Raw genomic sequence first — 22089 nt, 5'->3', positions numbered from 1 at the left:
GAAATTGAGGTTGGAAGCTAATGCCATTAAGTTGTTCAATGCATTTCCCCTCACCATATGATCCCATAATAAACTTTCGCATGTCAATAGTTTCTTCCAACACATCAAAAGTAGGCTCTGACATGTATGATTTCTTAATACATTCAATTAATGATGGCAAGCTCGCAGCTTCCTTACTCTTCAGTGTAACTGAAAAATGACTGAACATCTGATCAATATGGTCATGAGTGTGCCCAACAAGAAGGAAACCAACCTGTACCTTCTGAAAAATTCTCAATTCAACAAGCATGCTTAGATATCCAAAAACAACCTGATTTTTGTTTTCACAGCAAGTCTTGTCCAATTGTAGATACAAAACTTCAGGAAGATTACCAGACCAATAAGAAAGCACATCATGAATTATGGTTATGGTCAAGTTTGCATCATTATGAATATTTGGAGCTGTGAAGTACACCTTTGGCAACATTTTCCCATTGAAGACCATACAACCGACCAAGTGATACTGAATAAAATTTTCCTCCTGTAAATTTTTGGGTGTGCGAACAAAATGTGGTAAAAGTGTTTTCTTTTGGTTCATACCATCAATTATCAAACCCAAATATTTATTCGAATTATCATAACACTTATTTCGATGCTTGTACAACTTTTTCCGTTCATTTGTTTGTTGTTCGCAATGCTCCTGAAGTTCTTTGACAATTGAATCTACACAACATAAAAGAAAGCCATTAAGAAATATGTTTTCATACTTGATGAATATACAATTTTAAAAGTTAAAGTTATGAATGCCTACCTCTTTCTGACCCTTCACATTTGTCCCTTTTTTATTTAAGAGAAGCACATGTACTGCAAATCCCCATCCTTGTCTTCTTAGGAATACGGACATTGTTGAATTCTTTCTTCCATATCTTCACAAAATATTGATATGTAATAAACCGACCATGTCCCTCAGCACCTTCTGCATATTCTTTGTATAAGTTGTAGATTTCGCGTCTTGAAAAATTATCTGGAATATGTATTGTCTCTCTATTTGGCATACACTCTCCATGCTTTGAAAAGAAATCTTTCATCCATGACATTGCAGTGTTTGATAATGGCCCAAACTATCTTTTATGACGTACTTCAGAATAAAATGTGGGATCCTTTTCCAAATTTTCTTGAATTCTCGAGAGACGAAAATTCCCAATCGAATGAAACATTTTGAAAGCTTTTCTACAGATAAATAAAGTCTTAATGTGATAATCATAACTTGAAAATGTAGATTGCATGCAACCAACTAAATATGAATTTTGCATGCTTTTATTCATTGACAAATATCTCTTCCTACTCTCTATTGCAAATTTGAAATCCATATGTTTCAAGCAATCTTTTTGGCAACATTCACTTGAAATGAGTGTGCTGATAGAGCTTCTTCTCGTTAGATATTCTGCTCTACCCCTTGTATAACTAGACATCTTGCATTGATATGAAAAGGTCTGCTCCTACTCCTCGATACAATATTTCTTGGCAACATCTCCATCATTAGATCATCATTTGTATAAGGATTTTCATCATCATTAAGAGGAATGTTATCCACATTATGATCAACTGTGCTTTTCAAATATTGACTTGGAGGATATTCTTCATCTTCCCCTTCTTCAGTGCTACTGTCATAGTCCATAGAATTCGGACTCAATGGAAAATTTGACTCGATGTTTATTGGATATTCTTCCTCATGTGCATTTTCAGTGTTGCTCTCACAGTCCATAGAATTAGAACTAATTGTATCATCCTGTCCTTCATCACTGCTACCTTTATACTCATTAGAATTAGGACTAAGTGCATCATCCTGTGCTTAATCATTGCTGCTCTCATAGTCCTTAGAATTAGGACTAAGAGGACATTGTGACACTCCATTCTTTTGAAATTCATCATCGCGCTCTTCATCACTGTTGCTCTCATAGTCCTTAGAATTAGGACTAAGTGGACACCGTGACACTCCATTCTTTTGAAATTCATCATCCCGCTCTTCATCACTACTGCTGTCATAGTCCTTAGAATTAGGACTAACTAGACACTGTGGCACTCCATACTTTTGAAATTCATCATCCCGCTCTTCATCAAAGCTGCTCTCATAGTCCTTAGAATTAGGACTAACTGGACACTGTGACACTCCATACTTTTGAAATTCATCATCATGCACTTCATCGCTGCTGCTCTCATAGTCCTTAGAATTAGGACTAAGTGGACACTTTGACACTCCATTCTTTTCAAATTCATTATCACGCTCTTCATCACTGTTGCTCTCATAGTCCTTAGAATTAGGACTAAGTGGACACCGTGACAATCCATTCTTTTGAAATTTGTCATCATGCTCTTCAACACTGTTGCTCTCATAGTCCTTAGAATTAGGACTAAGTGGACACCGTGACACTCCATTCTTTTGAACTTCACCATCATGCTCTTCATCACTGCTGCTTTCATAGTCCATAGAATTAGGACTAAGTGGACACCGTGAGACTCCATTCTTTTGAAATTTGTCATCAAGCTCATCATCACTACTGCTTTCATAGTCCTTCGAATTCGGACTAAGTGGAATCTGTGACTCTTTATTTATTTGAAATTCTCCATCCCCTCTTTCATCAGTGCTGCTCTCATAGTCCTTAGGATCAGGACTAAGTGGAAGAATTGACTTTCTATTCATAGTGGAAGAATTCCCGCTATATTCATCCATATGAATAGAGTTGTTACGCAATGAAGATGTTGATGCTGTATAAATCAAAACTTCACTATCAGGACAATCCATCCCTTTCAAATAGAAGATGTTGAATGATACAAATGGAGAGTCTCCTAAAGATATTATATAGCTTAGAGAATGAAATTTTCCCTCCAAAAATCCCCCCCCCCCAAAAAAAAATATTCGCGAAAATATTTCCCTCCAAAAATTTTCCTCCCAAAAAATTTCGCGAAAATATTTCCCTCCTAAAAGTTTGTGAGATTTATTTCACTTCATTATTTTATTCTGTAATTTAATGAAAAATGTAAACTAATTTTTTTTTATGAAATAAATCATTAAAGTTAAAATTGTAAACTACAACTTCTACCTAAATTATTTTAATAATCAAAGTATATAATATTTCCTAAACAATTGAATGCTTTTTTTAATTTTTATAATACATTCTGAAACAAATTAATCCCACATTCACCCCGCTGTAAAATAGTTCCATACTGTTCGATTTATCATATTTTCATTCATCGCCATAAAAAAATTAACATGTTAAAATTTATTAAAACTAATTAATCCCGCATTCACCGTACGGTAAAACATCTCCGTAATTTCACCTATATATTCCATTATCACTATTACTCACGTTACATCAAGGTTTTCTGAGGTTCGTTGAAAGACTTGGAGCGAATTTGTGGAGCAGCTACATTGGGATCAACAACATATTCAACGAAGAATTCTCGCAATTGAAAGGTCAGTTAATTTTTTTTCCTTGAAATTTCTCATATTAAATTAGTTTAACGAAGTAGATTTTTTTTTCTAAACTTAAAATTTTTTGTCAACCAAATTAACAAATATTTCTACCATGAGCATGGTGGGCCCAGGGCAACCCCATCCTGCAATCGGCTGGCCACCCACTCCCTCCGCACACCCTTCCGGCCCCCTCCCCAAACTCAGCCACCCCTTTCCCCCTCACCCCTCAACCCCTATCCCACCCCACCTCCCTACCCCCACAGCCCCCTCACCCCTACCTCACCCCTCTGACCCACCCCTCTACCCCCATAACTAGCTCCTCCCCCCCACCCGACTCCCCTCTCCACCCCGTACCCGACCCTCACCCCCACCCCTCATTCCCCCCCACCTCACCCTACCCCTCTAACTCCCCCTCCCCCTTGTTTTCCCCCCCTTCCCACCCCCTCACCCCTCCCCCCTTCCCTCACCCCTCGTTCACCCCCCTCGCCTCCTCTTCCCCCCCCCTTCACCCCTTGTTCCCCTCTCCCCCGCTTCCCCCTCCTCTTGCCCCATTCCCTCCCCCTCACCCCTCTTCCCCCCCACCTCACCCTACCCCTCTCCCTCGTTCGCCTCCCCCCTCCCCTCCCCATCACCCCTCGTTCCCCCCTTCCTTCCCCCTCTCCCCCTCACCCTACCCCTGCCCTCGCCCTCCCCCTCACCCTCACCCGCCCCTCCTTCCTCCCCTTCCCTCTACCACCTGTCCCCCTCCCTCCCCCTCCCCTTCCCTCCCCCCTCAACCCCCCTCCCTCCTCCTCCTCCCTCCCCGCCCCTCCTCTTCCCTCCCTCACCCATCCCTCCCCCTCCTTCCCCTGCCCCTCCTCTTCCCTCCCCCACCCGTCCCTCCCCCTCCCTCCTCCGTCCCTCCCCTCCCTCCTACCTCCCCCGCCTCCCGCCACCCGACCTCCGCCCCCTCGAACGACCACCCGGGCACGCCGACGGGCCGCTGGGGTGGCACGGGGTGAGCGGTCGCGCCCCACCCCGCGCCACCTTAGTGAACCGATTGGGGTGGCCGTCCGATTCCGGGAATCGAATGGCCACCCCGTGCTGGCCGTCGGCGCGCCCAGGTGATCGCCCGAGGGGGTGGAGGTCGGGAGGCGGGAGGCGAGGGAGGGAGGAGGGAGGGGGAGGGGCGACACAAGAAGGGGGAGGGAAGGGGAGGAGCGGGGGAGGGAGGAGGAAGAGGGAGGGGGGCCGAGGGGGGAGGGAGGCCGAGGGGGACGGGTGGGGGAGGGAGGGGGAGGAAGGAGGGGTGGGTGAGGGTGAGGGGGAGGTGGAGGGAAGAGGGGGTGAGGGGGAGGGGGAGGGAAGGGGGGAGGGGTAGGGAATGGGTCGGGTGAGGGGGAGAGGGGGAACGAAGGGGGGAACGAGGGGAGGGGAGGGGAGGGCGGGGAGGGACGGAAGGACAGAGGGGAGGGGGGGGGGACGAGGGGTGAGGTGGGGTTGGGGGAGGTGGGGGGGACGAGGGGTGAGGGGGTGGGAATGGGGGAGGGGAGAAACGAGGGGTGAGGTTGGGGCGGGACGGATGAGGGGTGATGGGGAGGGGTAGGGTGAGGTGGGGGGGGGGGGGGGGGGATGAGGGGTGAGGGAGAGGGAGAGGGGTGAGGGGGAGGGGGAACGAGGGGGGAGGGGGGTGAGGTTGGGGTGGGGTAGGGGGGGACGCGGCTGGGGGTGCCGGGTAGGGTAAGGGGGTGTGGTGTAGGGCCAGGTAGGGGGGTGCGGTTGGGGTTTCAAAGGGGGGTAAAGGGTTGGGTTGGGGGGCTGGGTAGGGTAAGTGGGTGGGGTTAGGGGGCCGGATAAGGGAGTAGGGAGGGGGAGGCCGGGTAGGGGGTTAGGCGGTGGAGTGGGGGGGCAGGGGAGAAGGGGTGGGGATAGGATGAGGGCGGCATAGGGTGGTTGAGTGGAGGGGCCGAGGGGGGTAGGGGGTTTGGGGGGAGGGAGGGGTGCGGGGGGGGGGGGGGGGTAGGGAAGTGAGGTAGGAGGGAGGGCCGAGGGAGAGGGGGAGGGGGGGTAGGCAGGAAGGGGGGTGAGAGGGAGTGTCGGGGGAAAGGGGGGTAAGGGGTGAGTTAGGGGGGTAGGAGGGAGGGCTGAGGGAGAGGGGGGGTTGGAGGGAGGGGCGGGTTGGGGGAGGTTAGGGGGTAGGGGGAAGGGGGGTAAGGGTGGGGTGCGGTGGCTGTCCGATTGTGGGGAGGGGTGGTTCGGTTGGGGGCGAGGGCGACGGGGGTAGGTGGAGTAGGTGGAAGGGGGTAAGGGTGGGTTGGGGTGGCCGTCCGATTGCGGGGTGGGGTGGTTCGGTTATGGGGGAAGGGGGTAGGCTGTTGGGAGTTGGGGAGGGGTGGAAGGGGGTGAAGTGGCGTGGGGGTTGTGAGCCGGGGGGTGTGGAGGGGAAGTGGTTGGGAGGTGGGGTGGCGTGGGTCGGTTGAGGGGGAAGAGGGGTAGAAGTGGCGTGCGAGATAAGGGGTGGGGAAATCGCCCGCCACTCTACGGATGGACGGGGTGGTGTCAGTGGGCTTCTGCCATTTCTTAGTGTTAATATTTTTTTAATTTCAATTATCTGATTATACAAATTAAAAATTTAGGATATATTTTCGTTGTGGATTTAAGTTAATATGTTTTCGTTGTTTACTAATTTATGTGTTTCTATTTTTCAGGAAAATGGCATCAAAGAATATTTCTGTGAATATGTCTAGACCAAAAACACTTAAAGGTGCATCTTCAAAAAACATTGGTGAATGAACTCCACCTGAGCTTATGGCTACAAATCTTTTAAGTGCCTCAAATGATAAGAAGATGATTTCAGACTGGAAGAATTCAAAAGAGGTGAAATTCCCATCAAGAATCTGGTATGTGAAAGAAAGAGAAAGCCAAAATGTGAACATATATCTATATATTGATATACCGAATGAAAATGGAATTTTTGAGCTGATGGGAAGAGTCATAGATATGTGTTCGGTACCAGACACTGAAGTTGTTTACATACTTACAAAAACTCCCAAGTCACATGAAATGATTAAATATCGACTAACATATTCATTGTATGACACGAGAGAGGTATCTACAAAGTTGTGTAACAAATCATAAATGAGATGAAACAAAACATCGTAAGTATTGCTATTTATATTTGTATTTTGCTTTCTTGAAAGTGTCTCGCTATATTTTTTTAATTTTATTTTTATTGAAATATGATATTTTGTTTGGCAGAATTTTGTTGAAAGTTGTTCAATTAGGTTGGGAGGCATTCATTTCATAAAGCATGATATCATGAAAGTTGTCAGCAGTTTTTACTCAGTGTCAGAAGAAGATATGGAAAACAAGCAAAATGTAGTAATTGATGATGCTACGAAACTACATCCAAAGGATCAGAAAAAAAGGCCTCTAGTGTATAAATCTAGCAAGGGTAAACAAGTTATTTTTGAGGGCGATGAAGTTGAAATTGACAATGAAGCATATGTTGCCGTTACTGAAGATGACATTGGAACTGAGAAGAGCCGTAAAAGACCAAAAGTAACAATGCCCAAAAACAAATCTGTTGAGAATGTTATGGCGAAGAAAAGTAAAGTTGAAGATTTTGAAGTAGTCATTACCAGCTGTCAAGAACCTAGTGAAACTTCAAAAGAAAGCAGAGAAATCATTACACCAGGAGCTAATTTAAAGGATAGCATTATCAAAACAAAGCAAAATGCCATTCGACAAAATTTGACAAAGAAAAACTTAATTGATGGTGGTCGTACATTTCATCTTAATGTCAGAAAAACCTATAAGGCAAGTGAAGGACAATGTCAATATCAAGTCAGAAAGCCACACCATCTGCATGTTCACATCTTGAAGACATTGATGAAGTATAATCCATATGCTCATGTGGTTAATTATGTGCTTCTTGTTGATCCAGTTCAAGTTCCCAACAAAGAAGCATTTGATAAGTCAAAATGTTTTGAATACAATTATTATGTGCTTGGGGGGAACCATTCTGTAGAAGCTCAAAGACAGTTGATGAAGGAATATCCCAATAACCCACGTTTTGAAACAATGAAATGTATCATTTATGCTGATTTATCGGATATAGAAACAAAGTTAGTGGCATGAGATCATAATTCAGATAATGAATATAGGATGTCTATGACTTTCATCCAAAGAGTTAGATTTATTCATAGTTAAATTTAAAGAAAAATGTGGTGGGGATAGGATAAATGTTACTGCAGATTTCCGAAGGGAATGTTGTATGGAAATAGGCTATCAAATTGAAGAGAAACCCAATTCAAAAGGTGAAAACGCAACCTTCCTAGTGATATATTCAGAGGTGTTGATAATATTTTCCAATTGGCATTTAGAACTAGAGATGTTTGGAACTTGATTGATGAGATTTTTAGCATGTGGGAAAACATTGGCATTAAAAACCAGAAGGTCAAAAAGTCTAAGCCATTGATATATGGTAGCAGTAAATCAGGTCCTGACTTGAAGCAGCTTCCAAAGATATGACTATCACACCTTGGAGAGCAATGCAAGGAGTGAAAGATGAAAAAATTGTCAAAATAATATTATCTCGTGTGAAGTCAGGGGAATTATCATTGGAGGAAATGTCTGAGGAATTTCAAAAGTAAGTTTGTTGAATTATTTTTATTTATTTCTAGATTATAATTTTCTTTTAAATAAAACATGTTGTTCTTGGTAGTATTTGTTATACATATCATTATATTGACTTTTTGTTACTTTATCTATGCGGTCACAAAGTTTACATGGAAATTCAAGAACAAATGGTTATATTGTTGAATGAAGATAGTTGAGATTATGTCGTACGCAACTATCCAGATTCAAGTTCTACATCAACATTAAAGGCTTTTTATCTTGCATTTAAAAAGGTATCTTGATTTACATATTCATTTTTATTCATCTGTGTACTATTTTTAATTTATAACTTACACATATATTTGTTTATTTTATAAAATATGAAGAAGGATGATAATGGAGCGCCAAATAGCTTCAGAACCTTTATTGAAAAAATAAAGACCGAAACACTGAGGAAGCAACGTGTTAAGAATGTTGAACTCGATCCAACTCTTACTCATTTAATTTGGAATGGGCTCGACACTGTTCAATATCAAGTAATACAAGGCGACTGTGAAGACATTGCTAAAATCATACCTAAAAGGGACTATGCCCTAGTTATTATAGATATTCCCCATGGTTTCAATATTCCAAATATTGACTATGATAGTGACCCTTATACTTATCAAGCTCTTAGTAAAGTGGTTGCGGGATTTGTAGAAGTCACGTCATCACCATTATGAAGATTTGTGACATTTCATTCAGACACACAATTGGCAATGATATTGTCAAGCTTCAAAGGGAAAACAAATTCAAGGATGCAACTTACATGGTAAGACGTTTAAAATGTATATTTGATTAATGTTGAAAAATTCATTTATGTACAAGTTGATTGAACTTTTACTATTTCATGTTACAGGCAAAAGTCAAATCTTCTTAACCGTGACGATCAAGTATTTATAAATGATTGTGAGTTCATTCATATTGATAGTTGGCAAAAGATGATAGCTTTATGTCTATGATTTTTAATCGGGTGAATGAAAAGAGTCATAGCCAAATACTAAGTTATGATGTTGTTGTGAGAAAACTAACATATGAAGACAAAGAAGAAAAATGAGAGATAGTTAACATTTATCAAAAACCACAATTATTGATTAACTATCTTATAGACATATGTTCAAATGAAGGAGACTGGGTTCTGGATTTATTTTCTGGCTTAGGTAAGTTTTATTATATAGAATTGAATTTCAATATGTTATTTTTTTAATTAATATGTCATTGTACTAATTTACTTCATTATTTCTTTTATGCTTGATAATTAGGTACAACACTAGCATGCTGCCTTCAAAAAGGAAGAAATTGCATTGCAATTGAAAAAGATCCATTATAATGCAATTTCATTCAGCAAAGAATTAATGCTCTTCAATTTCTCCCAGATGCAATGCAAGAAATTGGGTTGAAGAAAGGGGACTTTAGTGAATCACGTGTGGAAAAAAAGGCAAAGGAACCTCAACCACCATTACATGGGATTTTTGGAATGACATACATTGGGAGATTCGTAGACATGAAAGATCCATTAGAAGACGAAAATGAGCAAAAGGAAGCAGAAAATATTGAGGAAGGAAACAATGCTGAAACTCTAGAGGATGAAGAGTTTGGATTACGTGACATTGTTGATTAAATTTAAGTTATGCTTGGAAATCAAGCTCATTTTTTGTAACTATTAAGTAGTTATACTTGCAATGTTTTGACTTTGACATTTTATGAGAAGAATATACACTCAATTAAGGTTGTTATGCGTTCAATATTTGTAATATGTGATTTTCACATTAATTTTTAAGTTAACCATTATTTTTTGAAAAAAAAGTGATTATTATTATTTTTTTGACATGAAATTCATAAAAAAAAACTATTATTTAACTATTTTTAGTTAAAATTTTTGTATAAAATTTGTGATTTTTGCATGTCAATTGTAGCAAAAAATTATCAAAACTAATTATATTTATGTTAAAAAAGGCTATTTTTATGTCCATTGTTAAAAAATATTGTTTTTTAGAAACAATTATTTCTTGTAGATTAAAAAATTAATTAACGATGTATAAATATGTAGAATATCGAAAATTCAAAATATCGACCTTCTTCTTTAAATATGCGAAACAATAAAAACCTCACTACAAAAAAAATAAAATTAAAATAAGAACAGGAAAATATGAAGAAAAAGACCACTTCAAAGATTATTAAGTTTACAAAATAATTATTTACATTTCATACATTAGAAAATTAAAAAAGTTAAAAAAAAAACCTTTTAGAAAAAGGGCATGGTGCAGAATTACCACGTTTTTAAATTAACATAAAAAACACTACCATTATAAAACGCAATGTACATAAAAAATTTATAGTGCCAAAAACTAAGCTTTAAAAAACACATGTGTGTTCTGCATAACCCCTTTTCGAAATCGGGTCACTTTTTTGCTATCTCTACAAAACGGGTAACAGTATGCGTTCCCATTTCAAAGTTTACATTGTTATAAGAACACAAACAAGTTTGTTTTAATTTTTTCCAATAGAAAAATTGCAACTTTGTATTAAGATAGTAAAAATTTACATGTGCACATGCCATGAGGCATTCAACCTGTCAGTAAAAAATGCGGTACTAAAAAATCGGGTTGTAAATAAACAAGTATAATCATTTATTATTTGTTCTCCTTCTCTTTTTTAGGTATTTCTCAAGGACATCTTGATCTTTCCCTTAAGCTATTATGGGCATTGTATGCCTTGCTCCCGACTTGGTGATATGTCCATGATGTTCCAGGGGGGGTGAAGCATCAACTGTAATAATAAAGAAATGTTAAATTCACATTTATAGTTATTATTATTACAATTGCTTTATTAATAAAAAGAGTAGTAGAGTGTTTTTTACCTTCTTCGGTACTAGACTGACACGTAATACTTTCAGACATGGTCATATGTTCCTCCTCTTCTCTGGCCTCATCCTGTATATGCTTTGGTGTAGAAACAAGAAAGGTTATAATTAATACACCATTTATATTTACATATTTTTAGTTTTAATCCATAGTAAAATTGATTTATAACACATGAAATACCTCTAATACCAAGCTGAACATCAATTTCAAGAGGCACTCCACCGTCACTAGGTTCATGTGTTGTATCTACATTTCTTACCTGCTTTTTACAATCAAACACATTAATTTGTGGCCAAAAATAATAACCAACAGATTGTACGAGTAATAATTTATAGATGCTCTTTGTTTCTTTTATTTACCTGAGTGTTAGGTTGGGTGCTGGAAGACTGTGAAGATGCCAAGTTTGTCCTATGTTCAACCAAGACTTGATAGCCATGTTTATAAGCAAGCTTGTAGTCTTCCTTTATGGAAACCTCATTGAATTGTGACCCCTACAATTTTGCATGAGAACATGAATTTTTCTTCTTTTGTGATATTAAATTAAAATAAGTGTTAAGAATTTATAATTTGGATGCAAATTTTTTTTTATATACTTACAACTTTTGTGGTCAGTTTTGAGTAACCATGCAAGCCAAGATGATGCTGCAAATGTTTATCTATTCTAGCAAGCGTGGCTTTAGATGTATCTCGGAGCCTATATTGACCATATTGAAAAACTTAATTAGATTTCATAATGATGATAAATCATCATAATTACATAATTAAAAGTGCCTCATACCTTCCTGGTCCAGGTGGTGTCTTCCCTTCTTTTCGAAGAGCCTTCTCATTTGCATCTTCCACGAGGGATTTCCATTCCCTCCATGGAATCGCTGGAGGGAACTCATACAACCTGTTCCTTTCCAAATGATACATATATTGGTCCTGTAGATGTTTTAAATGTAAGCCTTCCTTTGAGGCAACTCCAGTTTTTTGGAAGGTATCCTCACCGAACAAGCCAACCATCATGTTTATAAGTTCATCCTTTAACTTGGAACTTTGGAATTTCTAGTTTTTGTGAATGGTTGACCTAGATAATTCCAAGGTTAGGTCATACAAACACCTATAGAATACATTGTTTCCTGCAAAACGATATTATCATAGTTTAAAATAATCACAGACTATACATTAGTTTCAATTAGATTGTAATTAATATTTAAAATACTTCTTAAATATATGAAAGTTTATCTATTTTCATGGGGGCATGGTCATCAATGATCATCTATGGATATAAGCATATGATAGTATCATGTTTAAAAGTATACTTGGTTGAGTTTCTTGAAATCGTCTAGTCTTTTAAGAATAAAAATCTTGGGGACCACTATTTTGCATAAATATTCATCCATATATTGTTTAACATTATGTTAGAGGAATTCATTTTGCTAATATGGATCATCGTGATCCTGTAAGAGTCATCATCTTGGAAGGATCTTGGAAGAGGCATTATGAGAAGATCAATATATATTCCATATTGTATAGAACCAATACTTTGAAAAGGATGAAGGAATGCATTTGGTCAAGTTGCAAGCTCATTGTAGGATACAAATAATTAGATGATTGTGTGAAATATTAAGAATGCATGTTTAAAGTAAACTTTGGAGTATAGGATTCATTTAATCCTATAAGGAAGGTTGGTCATATGCATAGTGAATCTTTCATTTAGTTATATGATGCCTTAAAACCATATTATTCATGAGCTACAGGATATGAGAGCAAGAGCCACAAATAAGTGTGAACCATACTGTAAATGTGAACTATGACTAATCACAGATAAACACTTCGACAATAATGAAAATTACATAATAAACACTTTAATAAAGCTCTGAGTTGATGAAGAGATCCCTAGGAGCTTGTATTATATGATTGAGTCAATAGGGATCAAACAGAGCCAGAAATGACTTCAAATAGATAAGTTGATTCATTCAAGTGAAATGGATACAAGTCTTGGACATTGAATGATCATAAATGTTTGAATACCATGTCAAATGCAACCCATAAAGGTAAAAAAAATGCAACTCATAGACTAACCTTATATAAAATTATTAGGGTATTTTACTATTAGCATTGGAATATTCCTCTACCTGGAGGGGTTATACACTTTTCCTCTCTCTTTCCTATCAGCATCAAGGGACTAACTAATGGCCCGGTATTGGATAAACTCTAATAAAATCTATGTTAGTAGCTAGCCATATAGTTTCCCCTACATCACCCATAGGAGCATGTACTTTTTCTAGATACCTATTTTGAGGTTGTTGCTTCACATTTAATTCATGTACCCCAGGGTGGTTCCAGTCAATCCAATAAGCATTCATTCATGTAAAGGAATTCCACATGATAACATTCTAAGAAATATTTGGTCATCATCTAAATCTCTATATTTATTTATAACTTTCCAAGCTTTTGTTTCACCTTTAAGTTCATTCTGAATATGTTCTATAACATTGATTACAAGCTCAATGAAGAAATCTTTTGGAACCCCCCCATAAGTAAGCAATGTGATCAAACGTCTTGAAAGGGATGTTGCGCTAGGCTTATACCAGGTTCCACATATTTCCAAGGAGTTTATAATTGAATGAACATAATTTTCATCTCTTTTAATTTTCATCATTGACTCTCAAAATGGATCGTTTTTCATGGCAATATTCTATTAAAAAGAAATGCTCCTTTGACTGCATAGCCATTATAGAAAATATGACACTAAATGAGCAAGGGGAAGACCTTTGAAATCTGATTGCTTAAATGTTTGGCTTCATATACATTTTTTGGGCATTGTGAAGAAAAATATTTAGATATAAATCTAGCGCCATCAATATGTATTAGAAGCTCTCCATCCAAGTCATAAACCTCCTGTTTATTCTCATCCAAACATGGTGTATCCACCACATGGATAAAATTTACATCTGAGATATCGCCTCTAAAGGGAATGGTTTTAGAATCAATTTAAACCAATCTATGTACTTCTTCAAACCGATAACAATATGCACATGCATAAATAAACATCACACCTCATGGATATATTTGTTAAACAAAATGTATGTACTTTTTTTCAGCTACATCTGCAAATGATTCGATGCAAACAAAATAACATTTGACTGATGATGACACAGGATTTTTCCTTGCCACCATCCTTAATTAAGTGTTATAGGGAGAGGGTAGGCCTAGGTATTAATGCAGGTGTGACAAGTGGTGTAGTTGGGTTTGCACAGTAAGCAACAAGTGCATCTTTGAACTGAGGGGGCTTAGGATAGTGGTGTGAGTATTGACCATAGGCCCACCAAGATAACTCGATTATTTCTTTCCCGTTTAGAGAGATCTTACTTATGCTAGATAGCAAGAATTTTATCTATGTTTGGTCTAAAGAAACCTTATTTCCTCTATTTCTTTAAGTGGTGGTACCTATAGTTATCTAAAGGTGAGATCTAGTACAACGATGGAGTGGGTATAAGCCGTGAACTATTATTGTCCTATGGATGTAGAAAGGAAAATGCATAAAAAGAGGTGAGGGGTATGAGAGGCTCTTTATAATGCCAGTTAGGGTTAGTCAAACTAGGAATGGTTTTTTTTTGTCTGTAAATAACAAATCATAGTAAATAAATGCACTAGATCTCACAAATGCAACATATTTTTACCTTTTATAGAGATGTTAAACCAGTTTGGAGCTTATTGGACTAGAGTTGACCTTTTGAACATACAAATTTATCATTCTTAACCATTTTTGTGTTAAATTCTAACCAAAGTAGTTGTCGGCCACTGTAAATGCCACGTTTCTCAACAAAGCTTACAAGAATTCGAACCAACCCTCTTGAGGGCCAAAGTTTCAACTCGAGAGAAGAAAGAAACAGTGATCAAAAGATACCGACCTAGGCAAGCAACCAACTGACAAACAACTCCAACAAAGAGTGCCTCCATAGGATCTGAGCTTCTAGGAAAGCCTTTTGGTCATACAATCTCCATCAACCTAAACATTCCCTGAGAGAAGGGATGAATTGCACTACTAGATTGACTATTGGTTCATTGGATGAAAATTGTGGGAGGAGGACTTTGTAGTTTTCATGGATGATGAGACTTTGTGGGAGGAGAATGACAATTTTCATTGATGAGAAAAACCTCTTTCCTACCCACCTCCATCTTCTTGAATATTTTAACATCAAATCAAAGCTCACAGCTTAAGCTCTTCAAACCCAAGCCACCAACTTGATGCATTTTATTGTACCTTAGACAAAAAATAGATCAAAATGGAATGCTACGGTATCGATCTATGTTGTGTTGTGTGAAACCAAGAATGGTTAGAAGAATGAATAGTTGTGTTTTTTCCAATAAATTGTCCATGTTGAGAGAAGAAGCTAGGGCATCATAGAGGTTAAATATTTATACAGGACCAAGCTGGCATATACTATCAATGAGTGGAATAAATCCCTGAATGATGTCCATATCTATACAATAGTAAGAGGGAGCCTTCATTGACAAAAATATAAGACCCTACCGCCATATTTTCCGGTGTCTCCGTGCCTCTGTGCCACCACCTTCTCACACCTACCACGACCATCTTCCCTTTTCCCATCGAATGCCCTCATGCCCTGCTCGGTTAATTCTATGATCTGTGATGGGTTTATGTTTGAAGAGAAGTTTATAATGTTTGTTGGTTTTTCAAATCATCCTCAAATACCAAATTACTCATATAATTATTATATTATTACATTTTGATTTAAAATCCCGACAGTCATCAGATATATGAGGGAATTCCAAAACCGTCGGATATTAGACTACTAAAGGACTCCCATTGGATATATGACGGTTAAGAAATCCCATCGGATATCTGACGATAAAGGAACTCCCATTAGATATCCAACGACCATTGGGATTTAAAAAAATATATATACATTTAACTTTTAACAATTTTTCCGATTTTATTTGTTTTGTTAGATTCCATTGTCAGATTTTCCGACCATGTGTATTAGTGAAGAAATTCATTTTTTTTTAAAGTAAACTTTATTTACCCTATATTCAATAACCAATGGGTTTCACCTTTGGTGATTGTTCCCAAAAAGAACAAAAAATAGAAAATAATAGAAAATATGTGTTGACTATTGAGAGTTGAACAAAGAAACTCTAAAATATCACTTTCCTCTACCTTTCATTGACTAGGATTTTGATCCACTAGCGAGAAATAAATATTCCTGTTTCCCTGATGGATTTGGTGCATATTACTAGTTTTAAATAGCTCTAGAGGATCAAGATAAACAACCTTCACATTCTGTTAGGGAATGTATGCTTATAAATTATTACCCTTTGGACTATGCAATGTGCCTACAACAATTCAAAGAGAAATATTAAATATTCTTTTATAATATAATACATGATTGTGTAGAGGTATACATGGACAACTTCTTAGGATATGGGATTTCCTTTGTAGAAGGTTTAGGTAACCTGCAAAAAGTCTTAATTATATGCGAAGAAACAAATCTTTCCATTAGTAAAGAAAAATGTTTTATTTTGCTAACAAAAGGAATTGTATGTGGTCAACATGTGTTTCTTGCATAAATCAAAGTTGACCCACCCAAAATTGAAGCAATTGTTAAACTACCAATTCCATCCACATAAAGGGATGCAAGAAATTAATGGGGATATGCAGGATACAATCATCATGCCAGAAAAATTTAGTAAAATATCTTTTCCTTTATTTAAACTACTTATGAAAGATCTTGAATTTTCTTGGAATGCTAATTGTTGATAACTTTTAATGCTCCTCAGGGGACACTTTCAACGAAACTCATATTAACCTTGGTAGATTGAACCTTGCCATTCCATGTATCTACATATGCATTTAATGCAATAGTAGGAGAAATTTTAAGCTAGAAAGGAAATTTTCAAATCTATGCTACTTATTTCATTGGTAAAAATTTAACTCTTACTAAAATTAACTATATTTCTACGAAAAAATAAAGGTTGGTAGTTATTCATGTAGTTAAAAAATTCCAACGCTACATTACTAGTGACAATGCGTTCATCCACACAGACCATTCTTGCAAAAAGATCACATTAAAATGTATTGTTCGATGGTTGCAATATGTGTTGAAATCCTATAATCAATTCTAAAATTTGAAGGTGCTAGAATGAGAGGGTTAGAGCAGAAATATATGAAGAGCACTTTAGATTGCAAACATGTGTAGAATCTTAGTATTCACTTTTACTCAGCAAGGGTTTTAGTGATTTATATTTTATAATATTTTTAGAAGAGTTTTAAAAGTATAAATAATAGATTTCAATTGCTAGCTCAGCCTATAATATTTATTTATTTTATGATAAAAAACTATTATCCAGGGAAAATTTCAATGTTTTTTTTATCTAGATATACGATGGATGGAAAAAGATTTTGTTCATACACAAATTAGATAAGAAAGAGTCAACACAGAAGGACACATCAAGACAATCTTCATTGGTAAAATTTACAATCATGCCATCAAAAGTGAATTACAAATATAAAATTTCTAGTCCAAAATACTATCTTAAAATATGGAAATAACCTTGAATATGGAAGAAACCATAACGATCGAAACAACCTTGAAGATTTTTACTAGCCAGAGCAAGCTCTAAGAATGGAGGTTTGGTAAAAAGAATTTTGGAATATTTTAATTTTGTTAAAAATAATACATATCCTTAGCATTTCAAATATCATCAACCATTAAATCAAATTATGGCAATTTTCAATGTTTTTTTATCCAGATATACGATGGATGGAAAAAGATTTTGTTCATACACAAATTAGATCAGAAAGAGTCAACACAGAAGGACAAATCAAGACAATCTTCATTAGTAAAATTTACAATCATGCCATCAAATGTGAATTACAAATATAAAATTTCTAGTCCTAAAAACTATCTTAAAATATGGAAATAACCTTGAATATGGAAGAAACCATAACGATGGAAACAATCTTGAAGATTTTTACTAGCTAGAGCAAACTCTAAGAATGGAGGTTTGGTAAAAACAATTTTGGAATATTTTAATTTTGTTAAAAATAATACATATCCTTAGCATTTCAAATATCATCAACCATTAAATCAAATTATGACATTTAATGATATCCTTTTCATATGTTGTTAACTACTTTATCAAATGATGATTACATGTGCACATTCCTATAAACCCCTATTATGTTATCATACTATGATTTGATATGCAATCACTTATGGATAAACCTTTCCATGTGGTTAATTAATATAATGGAGCCAGATTTTGTTCTTGATTTCATTCCATGATATGAGCTAACAATTTTGAGTATAGAAAGCAATTCTATATGCACTCTTCCAACAATGATATACATACATGTCCAGATTCAAAATTGAAGAGTATGAGAAGCTTGTGATTTTGTTTCAGCTATCTAATTAGATTAGATCAAGATTATATATATGTATACCTTAGTATTTTGTAAATTGAATTTTCCTAGAGATTGTGGATCTAAATATTATGTAATTTTTATATAAAACTTATGAAGAAAGGGGAACCCGAGGTTGGTCTTCTTTTGGGAGAAAAGATACTTGTGTTGTGTTTATTTTTGAGTTTAATAAGATTCCCAAGGCAAAAGTATTTGAAACTTTGAAATAAAAGATTCCTTTGGAGGTGTTTATTAGTCTGTCTCTTAGTGATGGCTATTTCTTGTGTTAATGCCATGAATGTTTAAGTCTTCATATTTGAATGATATTTGTATAAGTTTGTAGAATTTGTCTTTATTGAGATGTTATGTTGTTTATGAGAATCAAATAGGAACACATAATATTAAATTATAAATGATTTTAATGCTTGAAGTATTTTTGTTTTGCTATTTATTTGATGATAAGAACACAAACAAGTTCGTTTTAATTTTTTCCAACAGAAAAATTGCAACCTTTTATTAAGATAGTAAAAATTTACATGTGCACATTCCATGAGGCATTCAACCTGTCAGTAAAAAATGTGGTACTAAAAAACTGGGTTGTAAATAAACAAGTACAATCATTTATTATTTGGTCTCCTTCTCTTTTTTAGGCATTTCTCAAGGACATCTTGATCTTTCCCTTAAGCTATTATGGGAATTGTATGCCTTGCTCCTGACTTGGTTATATGTCTATGATGTTCCAAGGGGGGTGAAGCATCAACTGTAATAATAAAGAAATGTTAAATTCATATTTATAGTTATTATTATTACAAGTGTTTTATTAATAAAAAGAGTAGTAGAGTGTTTTTTACCTTCTTCAGTACTGGAGGGACGCGTAATACTTTCAGACGTGGCCATATGTTCCTCCTCTTCTCTGGCCTCATCTTGTATATGCTCTGGAGTAGAAACAAGAAAGGTTATAATTAATACACCATTTCTATTTAAATATTTCTAGTTTTAATCCATAGTAAAATTTATTTATAACACATGAAATACCTCTAGTACCAAGCTGAACATCAGTTTCAAGAGGCACTCCACCGTCACTAGGCTCATGTGTTGTATCTACATTTCTTACCTGATTTTTACAATCAATTTGTGGCCAAAAATAATAACCAATAGATTGTACAAGTAATAATTTATAGATGCTCTTTGTTTCTTTTATTTACCTAAGTGTTAGGTTGGGTGCTGGAAGACTGTGAAGATGCCAAGTTTGTCCTACGTTCAACCAAGACTTGATAGCCGTGTTTGTAAGAAAGCTTGTAGCCTTCCTTTATGGAAACCTCATTGAATTATGACCCCTACAATTTTGCATGAGAACATGAATTTTTCTTCTTCTGTGATATTAATTTAAAATAAGTGTTAAGAATTTATAATTTGGATGCAATTTTTTTTTTATACTTACAACTTTTGTTGTCAGTTTTGAGTAAACACCCAGGCCAAGATGATGCTGCAAATGTTTAGCTATTCTAGCAATCGTGGCTTTAGATATATCTCGAAGCCTATATTAACAATATTGAAAAACTTAATTTGATTTCATAATGATGATAAAGCATCATAGTTACATAATTAAAAGTGCCTCATACCTTCTTGGTCCAGGTGGTGTCTTCCCTTCTTTTCGAAGAGCCTTCTCATTTTCATCTTCCACGAGGGCTTTCCACTCCCTCCATGGAATCGTTGGAGGGAACTCATACACCCTGTTCCTTTCCAAATGATACCTATACTGGTCCTGTAGATGTTTTAAATGTAAGTCTTCCTTTGAGGTAACTCCAGTTTTTTGGAAGGTATCCTCACCGAACAAGCCAACTGTTGGTACTATTTTATTGCCATCCTTTTTCTTCTAAAAATCCATCATTTTCTTCCATAAACCCCTCATAGTCCATTGAAATTGATCAATTAAGCATTATAATTGTTATTTTACATTAAATTTAATTTGTGGATTTTTATGTTAAAAATTAGAAATTTTCAACAAAATTACAAGATGTCATGACTTCCTGTAATTGGTTTATGTTGTGACACATGGCATGGTAGGAAAATCAAAACCGAGGATAGGGACGTGATCACAAATGTACATACATGGTGAAAGATCTATTTAGCATCGCATCTGGAGCTCCTGGATACATGGTCAATGCTGGTCAAACCCAACCTCTTTGGTCATAAAAGCAGCAAAAAGCCAGAGTTACCTAAACTGATTTCGTTTTGTTTTGGAAATTAGTTAAGATTAGAGAAAACAAAAATCACCTTTTTGATTGTAAAAGCAGAAACATCTGCATGATAATGTATGTACATTCGATTGCAAATCGGACTGCGTGATAAGAGACATTAAGCATATCATATTGTATGGTATTGTTACCAGAACTCTGTTCTTGCATGTAATTGATTTCCAGACTTTAATCACAGGCAGTGTTTTATCATTCTAGTGTTTTATGTGTTAACGGTTTCGACATTTGAAGCTTCCTAAGTGTACCATCAACGCGTGGACGGGCCCTACGTGGGGACTGGTATACTTCCATTTTATTTTCATAGCATTTAGACTTCAGATCTAAATAGCGTTTGATGCCATTTCTTTGCTTGTGAATTCATTAATTCGATTATAAGTTCTTGGGTTATTGTATGATTCATGGTGATAGCTTGAAACTTCAATTGCTAAATTATTGAACAAGATCTTGTAAAAGATTTAATTGAGCACTAAATTTCGAAGTATCTCTGTGGACTCTGTTTTCATGCATTTGAGTCTTAGTATGCTTAAAAGAGTTTTTGGTTTTCATGAATGCTTAGTGTGTTAGCTAGAAAGAGTTTTTGTGAACGATATCTTTGTAAGAGGATTGAAAACTCAGACTAGTAACATTTTGTTTTCTTAGAACAGTTGATTAAATTAGGTAATATAAGTGTTTGAATTGTGAAAGGAAACATATTCCAATCTCTTGTAAAAGAGTGTTGTAGCCTGTCATAGTAGACACTTATCTAGGTAGATGAGATCCTTTTAGGTCTATAGATTGTAGACACGTGCCTCTAAGTTTACCTACCTTGGTTGACATTAAATTTAGTCTAATCTAGACCCCTGGATTGGTCACTACATTTTTGCGCCGTTGAGAGGCGCATCTAGAGGATTTCTAAAAACAAAATATAAAAAAAAAATAAAATAAACAAAAACAAACAAAGACAAACAAAAACAAACAAAAACAAACAAAAACAAACAAAAACAAACAAAAACATAGATTTAATTTTAATTCATTATTTTAGAAGTCATGTTTACTTATGTCGAGATCTAGAGATGTTAAAGGTAGATTCATAAAAAACCCCCATCCAAAAACTAACCTACCACTAGGAGCAGACCCTTTAGGAAAAGTTGAACACACAACACCAGCTGGGAAAGTCACCATACAAACACTAGAGGATAAACAAAAATCAGGGAAAAGACTCACACTCATTTAGAGGCAAATTATATTAGCACACGAATCACAGAAGAAACATCTCCCTGAATCCTCTATAAAAAGAGAAAGTAGCACAGTAACTCAACAATCTCTCCTTGAACTTCTCTTTGAAACAAGTGACACTGAACAAGAAATTAAATCAATAGAGGAACCTATCAAAATGGCTGAGGAAGGAGATGGATCAGTAAGAGGACCACCAAATCAAGGTCGAAGAGAGGAAGAAGAGTCAACCTTTAAATTTCCTATTTAAGA

The sequence above is a fragment of the Pinus tabuliformis genome, chromosome Q, assembly GCF_031772625.1.
Source record: "Pinus tabuliformis cultivar Carrire ecotype Pingquan chromosome Q, CPIR1, whole genome shotgun sequence".
Lineage (NCBI taxonomy): Eukaryota > Viridiplantae > Streptophyta > Pinopsida > Pinales > Pinaceae > Pinus > Pinus tabuliformis.
The sequence above is the reverse complement of the archived record's forward strand: the minus strand, read 5'-3'. Positions refer to the sequence as shown.